Consider the following 11345-nt stretch of genomic DNA (forward strand, 5'->3'; position numbering starts at 1 on the left):
GATAGTGCGAAGGGCCCAAGCCTCATTGATGTGTGGGGAGCAAAGACTAGTCTGGTCCGATCCCACAGAAGAGCTACTGTTGCACAAAGTACTGAAAAGGTTAATGCTGGCTATGATAGAATGGTGTCAGAACACACAGTGCATCGCAGCTTGCCGTGTAGCTGCATACCAGTCAGAGAGCCCATGCTGACCCTGGTCCACCACTGAAAGTGCCAACAATAAGCATGTGAGCATCAGAACTGGATCATGGAGCAATGGAAAAGGTTGGCCTGGTCTGATGAATCATGTATTCTTTTACATCATATGTATGTCCAGTTGCATGTGCTTCGTTTGCCTGGGGAATAGATGGCACCTGCATGCACTATGGGAAGTAGGCAAGCTGACAGAGCAGCTTGATGCTCTGGGGAATGTTCTGCTGCAAAACCTTGGGTCCTGGCATTCATGTGCATATTACACATACCACCTACCTAAATATTGTTGCACACCCAGTACACCCCATTTTGGGAATGGTATTTCCTGATGGCCTTGGCCTCCCTTAGCAGGATAAAGCGCCCTGCTACAGTACAAAATATATTCAGGAATGGTCTGAGGAACATGACAAAGAGTTCAAGGTGTTGACCTGGCCTCCAAATTCCCCAGATCTCAATCTGATGCAGCATCTGTGGGATGTGCTGGACAAACAAGTCAGAGCGATGGGGGCTACACCTCATGATTTACAGGAGAAAAAGGATTTATTTTGTTTATTTATTACCAGTTACTTATATAGTGCACACATATTCTGCAGCGCTTTACAGTTGCCCATTCACATCAGTCCCTGCCCCAGTGGAGCTTACAATCTATATTCCCTACCACATGTACACGCACACACATTCACGCTAGGGTTAATTTCTCTGACGTCCTAGTGGATGCTGGGGACTCCGTAAGGACCATGGGGAATAGACGGGCTCCGCAGGAGACAGGGCACACTATAAGGAAGATTTGGTACTACCTGGTGTGCACTGGCTCCTCCCTCTATGCCCCTCCTCCAGACCTCAGTTAGATTTCTGTGCCCGGCCGAGCTGGATGCACACTAGGGGCTCTCCTGAGCTCCTAGAAAGAAAGTACATGTTAGGTTTTTTATTTTACAGTGAGTCCTGCTGGCAACAGGCTCACTGCAACGAGGGACTAAGGGGAGAAGAAGCGAACCTACCTGCTTGCAGCTAGCTTGGGCTTCTTAGGCTACTGGACACCATTAGCTCCAGAGGGATCGACCGCAGGACCCGTCCTTGGTGTTCGTTCCCGGAGCCGCGCCGCCGTCCCCCTTACAGAGCCAGAAGCAAGAAGATGGTCCAGAAAATCGGCGGCAGAAGACTTCAGTCTTCACCAAGGTAGCGCACAGCACTGCAGCTGTGCGCCATTGCTCCTCATACACACTTCACACTCCGGTCACTGAGGGTGCAGGGCGCTGGGGGGGGGGCGCCCTGAGCAGCAATAAAATCACCTTGGCTGGCAAAATAACCACAATATATAGCCCCAGAGGCTATATATGTGGTAATTACCCCTGCCAGAATACAGAAAAAAGCGGGAGAAAAGTCAGCCGAAAAAGGGGCGGAGCCATCTCCCTCAGCACACTGGCGCCATTTCTCCCTCACAGTTCCGCTGGAAGGAAGCTCCCTGACTCTCCCCTGCAGTCTACACTACAGAAAAGGGTAAAAAAGAGAGGGGGGGGGGGGGCACAAATTTGAGGCGCAGTAAATATTATAGCAGCTATAGGGGACATAATTCAGTTAGTCCCTGCATTATATAGCGCTCTGGTGTGTGCTGGCATACTCTCTCTCTGTCTCCCCAAAGGGCTTTTGTGGGGTCCTGTCTCCTTTAAGAGCATTCCCTGTGTGTGTGTGCGGTGTGTCGGTACGGCTGTGTCGACATGTTTGATGAGGAGACTTATGTGGAGGCGGAGCAGATGCCTATAAATGTGATGTCACCCCCTGCGGGGCAGACACCTGAGTGGATGGACTTATGGAAGGAATTACGTGCAAGTGTCGACTCCTTACATAAAAAATTTGACGACATGCCAAATGCGGGACAGCCGGCTTCTCAGCTCGTGCCTGCCCAGGCAATTCAAAGGCCATCAGGGGCTCTAAAACGCCCACTACCTCAGATGGCAGACACAGATGTCGACACGGATACTGATACCAGTGTCGACGACGATGAGTCAAATTTAATGTCCACTAGGGCCATTCGTTGCATGATTGAGGCAATGAAAGAGGTTTTACACATTTCTGATATAAACCCAGGTACCTCAAAAAAGGGTATTATGTTTGGGGAGAAAAAACTACCAATAGTTTTTCCCCCATCTGAAGAATTAAATGAAGTGTGTGAAGAAGCGTGGGCTTTCCCTGATAAAAAATTGGTGATTTAAAAAAAATTACTAATGGCGTTCCCTTTCTCGCCAGAGGATAGGTCACGTTGGGAAACTCCCCCTAGGGTGGATAAAGCGCTCACACGTTTGTCTAAAAAGGTGGCACTACCGTCTCCGGATACGGCCGCCCTAAAGGAACCTGCTGATAGAAAGCAGGAGGCTATCCTAAAGGCTATATATACACACACTGGTGTTATACTGAGACCAGCTATTGCTTCAGCGTGGATGTGCAGTGCTGCTGCTGCTTGGTCAGATTCCCTGTCGGAAAATATTGACACCCTGGACAGGGACACTATATTGCTAACCGTAGAGCATATAAAAGACTCAGTCTTGTACATGAGAGATGCACAGAGGGAGATCTGCCGGCTGGCATCTAGAATAAGTGCATTGTCCATTTCTGCTAGGAGAGGCTTATGGACTCGGCAGTGGACAGGGGATGCAGATTCTAAAAGGCACATGGAAGTTTTGCCTTATAAGGGTGAGGAGTTATTCGGGGATGGTCTCTCAGACCTTGTTTCCACAGCAATAGCTGGGAAGTCAGCATTTTTGCCCCATGTCCCCTCACAGCCTAAGAAAGCACCGTATTTTCAGGTACAGTCCTTTCGACCCCAGAAAAACAGGCGGGGAAAAGGCGGGTCCTTTCTGTCTAGAGGCAGAGGAAGGGGAAGGGGAAAAAAGCTGCACCACGCAGCAGGTTCCCAGGAACAAAAGTCCTCCCCCGCTTCTTCCAAATCCGCCGCATGACGTTGGGGCTCCACAGGCGGAGCCAGGTACGGTGGGGGGCCGCCTCAAAAATTTCAGCGATCAGTGGGTTCGCTCACGGGTGGATCCCTGGATCCTTCAAGTAGTATCTATGGGGTACAAGCTGGAATTCAAGGCGCCTCCCCCCCGCCGTTTCCTCAAATCGGCCTTACCGGCAACTCCCTCGGGCAGGGAGGCTGTACTAGAGGCAATTCACAAGCTGTATTCCCAGCAGGTGATAGTCAAAGTACCCCTACTTCAACAAGGACGGGGTTACTATTCCACACTGTTTGTGGTACCGAAACCGGACGGTTCGGTGAGACCCATTTTAAATTTGAAATCCTTGAACACATACATAAAAAGATTCAAGTTCAAGATGGAATCGCTCAGGGCGGTTATTGCAAGCCTGGACGAGGGGGATTACATGGTATCCCTGGACATCAAGGATGCTTACCTGCATGTCCCAATTTACCTTCCTCACCAGGAGTACCTCAGATTTGTGGTACAGGATTGCCATTACCAATTCCAGACACTACCGTTTGGACTGTCCACGGCACCGAGGGTGTTTACCAAGGTAATGGCAGAAATGATGATACTCCTTCGAAAAAAGGGAGTTTTAATTATCCCGTACTTGGACGATCTCCTAATAAAGGCGAGGTCCAGGGAGCAGTTACTGGTCGGAGTAGCACCATCTCGGGAAGTGCTACAACAGCATGGCTGGATTCTAAACATTCCAAAGTCACAACTGGTTCCTTCCACACGCTTACTGTTCCTGGGGATGATTCTGGACACAGAACAGAAAAAAGTGTTTCTCCCGCAGGAGAAAGCCAAGGAGCTGTCATCTCTAGTCAGAGACCTCCTAAAACCAAAACGGGTATCGGTGCATCACTGCACACGAGTCCTGGGGAAAATGGTGGCTTCGTACGAAGCAATTCCATTTGGCAGGTTCCATGCAAGGACCTTCCAGTGGGACCTCTTGGACAAGTGGTCGGGATCGCATCTTCAGATGCATCAACTGATAACCCTGTCTCCAAGGACCAGGGTGTCTCTACTGTGGTGGCTGCAGAGTGCTCATCTTCTACAGGGCCGCAGATTCGGCATACAGGACTGGGTCCTGGTGACCACGGATGCCAGCCTTCGGGGCTGGGGCGCAGTCACACAGGGAAGAAATTTCCAGGGACTTTGGTCAAGTCAGGAGTCGTCCCTACACATAAACATTCTGGAACTGAGGGCCATTTACAATGCCCTAAGTCAGGCAAGGCCCCTGCTTCAAAACCAGCCGGTTCTGATCCAATCAGACAACATCACGGCAGTCGCCCATGTAAACCGACAGGGCGGCACAAGAAGCAGGGTGGCGATGGCAGAAGCCACAAGGATTCTCCGATGGGCGGAAAATCACGTACTAGCACTGTCAGCAGTGTTCATTCCGGGAGTGGACAACTGGGAAGCAGACTTCCTCAGCAGACACGACCTACACCCGGGAGAGTGGGGACTTCATCCAGAAGTCTTCCTACTGTTGGTAAACCGTTGGGAAAGGCCACAGGTGGACATGATGGCGTCCCGCCTCAACAAAAAGCTAAAGAGATATTGCGCCAGGTCAAGGGACCCTCAGGCGATAGCTGTGGACGCTCTAGTGACACCGTGGGTGTACCAGTCGGTTTATGTGTTCCCTCCTCTGCCTCTCATACCAAAGGTACTGAGAATAATAAGAAGGCGAGGAGTAAGAACGATACTTGTGGTTCCGGATTGTCCAAGAAGAGCTTGGTACCCGGAACTTCAAGAAATGTTATCAGAGGACCCATGGCCTCTACCGCTCAGACAGGATCTGCTACAGCAGGGGCCCTGTCTGTTCCAAGACTTACCGCGGCTGCGTTTGACGGCATGGCGGTTGAATTCCGGATCCTAAAGGAAAAGGGCATTCCGGAGGAAGTCATTCCTACGCTGATAAAAGCCAGGAAAGAAGTAACCGCAAACCATTATCACCGCATTTGGCGAAAATATGTTGCGTGGTGTGAGGCCAGGAAGGCCCCTACAGAGGAATTTCAGCTGGGTCGTTTTCTGCACTTCCTACAGTCAGGAGTGACTATGGGCCTAAAATTGGGTTCCATTAAGGTCCAGATTTCGGCTCTGTCGATTTTCTTCCAGAAAGAACTGGCTTCACTGTCTGAAGTTCAGACTTTTGTAAAGGGAATGCTTTATATTCAGCCCCCTTATGTGCCTCCTGTGGCACCTTGGGATCTCAATGTGGTGTTGAGTTTCCTAAAATCACATTGGTTTGAACCACTTAAAACCGTGGATCTGAAATATCTCACGTGGAAAGTGGTCATGTTATTGGCCTTGGCTTCGGCCAGGCATGTGTCAGAATTGGCGGCTTTGTCATGTAAAAGCCCTTATCTGATTTTCCATATGGATAGGGCAGAATTGAGGATTCGTCCCCAGTTTCTCCCTAAGGTGGTATCAGCTTTTCACTTGAACCAACCTATTGTGGTGCCTGCGGCTACTAGGGACTTGGAGGATTCCAAGTTACTGGACGTAGTCAGGGCCTTGAAAATTTATGTTTCCAGGACGGCTGGAGTCAGGAAAACTGACTCGCTTTTTATCCTGTATGCACCCAACAAAATAGGTGCTCCTGCTTCTAAGCAGACTATTGCTCGCTGGATTTGTAGCACAATTCAGCTGGCGCATTCTGCGGCTGGATTGCCGCATCCTAAATCAGTGAAAGCCCATTCCACAAGGAAGGTGGGCTCATCTTGGGCGGCTGCCCGAGGGGTCTCGGCTTTACAACTTTGCCGAGCTGCAACTTGGTCAGGGGCAAACACGTTTGCTAAATTCTACAAATTTGATACCCTGGCTGAGGAGGACCTTGAGTTCTCTCATTCGGTGCTGCAGAGTCATCCGCACTCTCCCGCCCGTTTGGGAGCTTTGGTATAATCCCCATGGTCCTTACGGAGTCCCCAGCATCCACTAGGACGTCAGAGAAAATAAGAATTTACTCACCGGTAATTCTATTTCTCGTAGTCCGTAGTGGATGCTGGGCGCCCATCCCAAGTGCGGATTGTCTGCAATACTTGTATATAGTTATTGCCTAACTAAAGGGTTATGTCAAAGTCAGAAAAATATCTCTATACACACTGCCATATTTGCACCTCATTCAGGTCCGTGCTGCGCATGCGTACGCTCTCCCGTACGTGCGCATACTCACAGTCGCGGGCACCCGCAGGCGCACGGTATGCGTATTTACGGTAGAGTTTATGTGATCGTAGCGTGCGACTCAATCGTTACATATTTTCAGTAATAATGTATTTTGTAGATCATGGTCCCTTTGATAGATTCTGAAAGTTTAGTTAATATAGCATGTTCCTGAACAGAGAGATCCCTCTTTGTATTGTACGAAGGGTCTAACAGGGGTCATACAGTGGTGTTTGGTACCCATCGGAAGAGTATTTAAATAGCAATATTCCGGTGTTGGTTTGGAGCGGATTAATCGCTCATGCGAATAGTTATGGACATAAGAAGTTTATGTCCATTTACTATTATTTGTTCTTATTTAGTCATGCGGCGGGAAACTCAGTATCCCACCCACCTGAACAGTTGGAAGCAGTCACAGCCCACCTGTATGAATCAACCTATGACCTTTTGTTATAATGCGAAGCCGAATTCCTGTGTCCAATGAACAATGAGATTGTAGGGACCATTGAATTGTATTGTGTGTGGGGCATAAATAGGCAGGCCGACCATATCCAGTGCACTCTCTTCAACGGTTCTCATTGCTGATAATCGGGAGCTGGATATCGAGGCGCATGCGATCGTTTCCCCTTGTGCGTAAGTGTTTCTCCGCAATCATATTGATCTTCTTGTTATTCCGAGCCAATCTCTCTAAATCTCTCTCTCTCTCTCTCTCCTTCTCTTTCTCTCTCATTTTCCCTTAAATTGTATTATATTGTATTTCCTGTGTAGTTATCTGGTTAGGTAGTCTATGTTATATTGTAGTGTATGACTTGTATTGTGTTTAACTCTTTTGCAAGTATAGCATTCATAATATATATTTTAGGCGTTGGACCCTGAGCACGGTATCTGTGTGTTTCTTATAGTATTAAGTATTCTCAGAGCGTCGGTGACGCTCAAACAGCTTTTAAGGTAATAAGGTTATACTGTGTTGCATTTACACTCTAACATTACACTAAGGTTTTACTGTACAATACACTGTTTATGGTTTAGATACAAAGGTTTAATATAGTGAGCGTCAGCGCCGCTGGTGATCTCCTCGTGGTCCCGAGCGTCCGCTACGCTATAGCGAATCATTACGTTAGTCAACAGCCAATAACGTGCCTGCCTGTGATCTCTTGGCCGTGAGTGAACTTGACGCTTGAGCGTCTCGATCACGGCAAAGCGATTGTTACGCAACTAGCGTACCCTTACGGTACTTCATACGTAGATAGCGTACAGTGTTCTTAGACCTCATAAAGGGTATTATATACGATAAATATTTAGCTTTATCAATTGCGGGCTCGCCCTGTCCTTCACATATCTACACTAGGTAATTTCAGCAGACATTATCCAGCAGCAAAGGGCGGGAGATCATATTCCTCGTAGTGCTGTTTGGATAAGCGTCTGCTTCTCTTAGTGAAGGGTGCTGAAGGAATCCGGGAACCGGAGGTAAGAACAAAACAATAGTGTCTTTTTAAAACTGTTTATTTTTCTGTCTTGCGTACACACGCACGCACACATATATATCTGCATTTCCTTTTCATTGGTGTATTTTCGTATATCACTCTTCTGTTTGCCAGTTTTATAGTTGATAAACGTGCTTAGAGAGAGTTGTCACTAATACTATTTCATAGTTTAAGAGTAAAGATAATATAGTTAAAGTATAGACAAACACACAGCTGTGCCTGAGAGACAAGGCGAAGTCAGTGTGGTGCGTGGTAGATGATAAAGGATCATCTACATTGATAAACGTATAAATTGTGTTACGGTGGATTTTTGCTTTGCGTACACGTGTCTCTAACAAAAGACTGAGACTTGCGTACGCAATCCAAGGGCCGACGCACGCAGCGTATATTACGCAACGGAGCGTACGGGTACGCCCACGTAACTCAAATCACAAGTTTTTTTTCTCTCCTCTCAACGCGATAAGTAGCGCCACGCGGTAAATAACGCCAGGCGATAAATCGCGCAAATCTATTTTTTTTTATTCGAAATTTAAATTAATAGATCCTTCTCCTAATTTGTAACACATCTGGTCTAAAGAGAAATTTCTGCGCAGAAATAGAAATAGAAACAAAAGTGTACATGTGGTGAGTGAGTGTGTTGTATACAATTTTACAGGTTGAACCACAAGAAAAGTCGAGTTCTCGTGAGGTACATGCGTGTAAGTGACGTACATGGTGGCTAGGGAGGCATCCCTGGTTAAAACATACAATTGAGCATTAGAGTGTAGCAGACCAGGAGGTCATACTGTAACAGACCAGGAGGTCATAGCAGACCAACAGGTTCAGGTACAGCAGACAAGGAAGTCCGCTATACAGTCCACAGGCACAACACCAAGAAAGGGTTGGTGCAACACCCATATAGGCCATACAAGCTCTTGCTGAAGGAATTCGCAGCCGCAATTTTCGATTCCACTGGTCGCTCCGTACATAAGATTAGTTGCTTATGTGCTGAACGACTGTACCGCACGTAATTGTGTACATTAGTAAACCTGACCGGTACTATTTGTGTACGAAGGTCATAAACGCTATTTGTACATTCTAACGTGATTTGTGTAACTTTTTTTTATTTTAAGGGAAGTTCGCTGCTCACTCAGGAACTATCCAGCAACCAATAGTTACTGGAAAGAGTAAGTGTTCTTCGGAGCACCCTCACAGGTTCCAGTAAATAGAGGTTCAGGTCGCAGGGGCCCTAGGTCGAGTACGCCAGCACCATATCGGTGTGATCAGGTCGTATTGGTCGGCGTGGGCGAGTGAGTGGGGTACTCGGTAAACCGCCACCGTCAGCCTATTTTGGACATTTGGTTTGCGTAAGGGTTGGTTGAATAAAGCAACACCTGCGAACTATGGGGGCCACTTGTTCAGGTAGGGGGCGATCAACCTCGGTTCGGGTTGATTCAGTGAACCGACCAATTGGGTCGGCAAGGTATGTAATGTGTGAGAAATACGGAAGTCACACAGAAGCTTTATGTGATGAATGGGAGAGAATGACAGTACATGACGGGGAGAAATTCCCAAGAGTAGGTAGCTTCAGCACAGAAGTGTTAACGAATTTAAGGAGAAGGATATGTCTCATTAAATCAGCAAAGAGACGAATCAAGCATTATGATTATTTGCAGTTGTGGCAACAGGAGGGTGACATACAGAGAGGATTGGCTCAGGCGGCGGGATCTGGCTCAATCAGAAAACTGATAGCCACGGCCCCACCGCCACCATACATATCAGGAGAGAAATTGGTTGCGCAGAATGACGCACTAAGGTGTAACACACAAACACTTAGCAACTGTGTAAATGTTAAAGATAATGTTAACCAATTAACCAATGCAAGTATTAACCCGTGCAAGTTGTACCCTGTTTTGAACTTTCCTCAGGAGTGTGATCAAGAAGACGAATCGGCAACAATTTCAGCGCTCTCTCTAGCAGCCACCATAGCAGAGACCACAGTAGGCACAGCTCCACCCACGAGATTAGTAACAAAGGCCCCTAGCGGAGGGATAGGTGAGGTCGAATCTACAGGTAAGTACGGCACCATACACTATGCTGAAGCCATTTCACCACAGGCTGTAGAACCCACACAGAGTGATGTTGTTAGAGTTACTCCTGTTAGGGTAATAGCTGTTCCAAATGGGAAAACTGACACATCAGGAGTCACCCCTGTGAGGAACATTGCCATGTATAGCCCATTTTCCAGAATGGAATTAAGGACCATAGTGTCTGAATTCCCTGACCCTAGAAAAGACTTAGTTGCCAGTCAAAAATACATCAGAGACTTAGGTAACACTGTAGAGCCCAACAATAAAGACTGGCAGATATTGCTGAGAGCATGTTTACCCTCCAATGTTGACGCAACTCAATTTTTAGCTGATTGCGGATTAGATCAGGATGTACCTCTTACAGATGTGTACAACAAAGATAATGTAAAAAGAATAAACTTACAGTTAAAAGAGTATTTCCCAGCGGTAGTCAGATGGAACAAGATATTCTCCATTAAACAGAAGGAGTCAGAGACAGCTGCAGAGTATTTTCACAGAGCATTATCAGAAATGGCAAAATACACAGGCATAGAGGACATTAAAACAAACATAAACCATCGAGAAGTAGCAGTATCGGTACTGATGGATGGTTTAAAAGAATCATTAAAGACTAGGGTACAGACCACACAACCATGTTGGCGAGGTCTGTCTGTGGCTACTTTGAGAGAGGCTGCTATTGATCACGATAGGAACATCACCAGACACAGGGAACAACAAAGTGATAAGTTAATGGCAGTAAGTATACAGGCCCTGACCACAAAACAGCCTGTGTTAACATCACCAAACCCTGTGGGTAAGTCAAATGTGGTAACATGTTATTTTTGTCACAGACAGGGACACTTTGCACGAGACTGTAGATCGAGAAATGTACAAAAATCTTATCAACCCCCTAGACAACGACACGACACACGACATTGGGAGCAAGGTCCGCAGAAACGGAGTTATGAGCCACATGCAGGGGAAACAAAAAGATACCCCCCAAACAGAGATTGGCAAAACTCTGGTAGTTCCCAGCTAACTCCCTCACAAGTAGTTGCTGCCAGCGGGATTCAGGGAGGTCACCATACCCAATAGGGGTGTGGCCATACCTGTAATCTGCAGCCAGTAAAATTGATTGCAAGTCTTGGAAGTGAACCAGAAATTGCAATCAATGTAGCTGGTAAATCATTAAACTTTCTTGTAGACACAGGGGCGGTCAAATCAGTGATAAATTCGACAGTGGGCATGAGGACCACTGGTAGGACAATTCCAGCCGTGGGAGTAACAGGAGTAGTCCAGCATTACCCTGTTAGCAAACCAGCAGAGATTACAATAGGGCCTTTACATACCAAGCATTCCTTTTTGCTGGCTGCATCGGCACCGACCAATCTCCTGGGAAGAGACTTACTGTGTAAAATGGGGTGCGTCATTTATTGTACTCCTGAAGGTGTATTCTTGGACATACCTGAGAATCACGCTCAG

The sequence above is a fragment of the Pseudophryne corroboree genome, chromosome 6, assembly GCF_028390025.1.
Source record: "Pseudophryne corroboree isolate aPseCor3 chromosome 6, aPseCor3.hap2, whole genome shotgun sequence".
Taxonomy (NCBI): Eukaryota; Metazoa; Chordata; class Amphibia; order Anura; family Myobatrachidae; genus Pseudophryne; species Pseudophryne corroboree.